General features: G+C 44.3%; 1 non-coding gene across 1 annotated transcript; it reads left to right on the top strand.

Annotated features, from left to right (window-relative positions):
* The first annotated feature begins 327 nt into the window (after positions 1 to 327).
* LOC116528092 lies at positions 328 to 434 on the top strand. Its single transcript, XR_004258852.1, has one exon. It is a non-coding gene; the product is annotated as a U6 spliceosomal RNA (small nuclear RNA).
* Positions 435 to 2,059: the final 1,625 nt, after the last annotated feature.

Here is a 2,059-nt window from a genome sequence, read left to right on the forward strand (position 1 = left end):
GACAGGAATAATGTGGTTTCACAAAAGGGTGATACCTGGTGGGGCGCTGTGGCTCTCGCCTGTAATCCCAGCACTTTGGGAGGTCAAGGCCAGTGAATCACCTGAGGTTGGGAGTTCGAGACCAGCTGGATCAACATGGAGAAACCCTGTCTCTACAAAAAAATAATTAAAAAATTAGCCAGGCGTTTCGGCGCTTGCCTGTAATCTCAGCTACTTGGGAGGCTGAGGCCAGAGAATCAGAGGTGGAGGTTGTGGTGAGCCGAGATCACCCGAGCAACAAGAGCAAAACTCCGTCACAAAAAAAAAAAAAAAAAAAAATTAGCCAGAGTGCTCGCTTCGGCAGCACATATACTAAAGTTGGAACGATACAGAGAAGATTCGCATGGCCCCTGTGCAAGGATGACACACAAATTCGTGAAGCGTTCCATATTTTAAAAAATAAAAATAAATTAGCCAGAAGTCATGGTGGGCACCTGTAATCCCAGTTACTTGGGAGGCTGAGGCAGGAGAATCGCTTGAACCCGGGAGGTAGAGGTTGCAGTGAGCCCAGATAGCGCCACTGCACCCCAGCCTGGGCAACAAGAGGGAAACTCTGTCTCAAAAAAAAAGAAAGTTATCTTTTTTAAAGTTTAATTTTTTAAACTTTAATTTTCCAGCTTAAAAAAGTTTAAAGTTTAATTTTCCAGCTTAAAAAAAAAAAATCAGCCAGGTGCGGTGGCTCATACAGGTAGGTCACGAGGTCAAGAGTTTGAGACCACTTTGGCCAACGGAGTGAAACCCCGTCTCTACTAAAAATACAAAAAATTAGCCAGGTGTGGTGGTGTTTGCCTTTAATCCCGGCTGCTCGGTAGGCTGGGGCAGGAGAATCATGTGAACCCAGGAGGTGGAGGTTGCAGTGAGCTGAGATGGTATCATTGCACTCCAGTCCGGGCAACGGTGGGAGACTCTGACTCAGGAAAAAAAAAATTCACGTGAGTATCTGATTATCTTATTCACACAGGTGAAATACAGATAACTCAGATATGGAAAGTCTTCGCTCTCTAACCTAGTGTTACAGCATAATATACACTATATAATAGCCTAATGATGCTACATAGCAAAAACAAACCAGCCTTTCACCAAAAGTAATTAATTTGTTTTATCTAACTCAAAGCAAACTTCCTATTCTGAATGTTTTTCTTTGGCAAGAAATACACATAATTATTTCAATTCCACGATGCCACAGGAGGAATTGTTAAAGAAATGAAATATTTTGGATGGCTAGTGAATCACACGGTACAGGGATGGGAGAAGTAGATATTGCAGGAGAAAGGGAATAGCTGTCTTGAAAATCTTACAGAGCCATCACTGCATAGAGGAGCTCAACTCATTCTGTGATGTTCTGGAAGCTAGAACAAAGACAAACCACTTGAAATCCACCAAGATTTCAGTTCAGTTTTAGGTACAACTTTCTGTCAATTTGAGTGCTCCAAATGGAATTTAATACTAGCTTGGGCAACATGATGAAACCGTCTCTCTATAAAAAAGTACAAACATTAGCTGGGCATGGTGGCACACAGCTGTAGTCCCAGCTACTCAGATGGCTGAGATGGGAAGATCACCTGAGCCTGGGGAGGTCGAGGCTGCAGTGAACTGAGATCACACCACTGCACTCCAGCCTGCGTGACAGAGTGAGACCCTATCTCAAAAAAAGGAAAAAAAAGAACTTAATACACAATTACGCTGTCATTTTGTTGTTGTTGTTTGGGACAGGGTCTTGAACTGTCACCCAGGCTGGAGGGCAGTGATGCAATCATAGCTCACTGCAGCCTTGAACTCCTGGCCTGAAGCCATCCTCAGTCTCCTGGGTAGCTGGGACAACAGATGCGTGACACCATGCCTGGCTAACTTCTTTTATTTTTTGTAGAGATGGGGTCTTGTTATGTTGCCCAGGCTGGTATGACCTCCTGGCCTCAAGTGATCCTCCCTCCTCGGCCCCCTGAAGTACTGGGATTACAGGTGTGAGTCACCATGCCCAGCCTGTTGTCATTTGTGTATAAAAATATACGTGTGGTGCTGG

The sequence above is a fragment of the Sapajus apella genome, unplaced genomic scaffold, assembly GCF_009761245.1.
Source record: "Sapajus apella isolate SASKATOON/1434 unplaced genomic scaffold, GSC_monkey_1.0 scaffold56, whole genome shotgun sequence".
Lineage (NCBI taxonomy): Eukaryota > Metazoa > Chordata > Mammalia > Primates > Cebidae > Sapajus > Sapajus apella.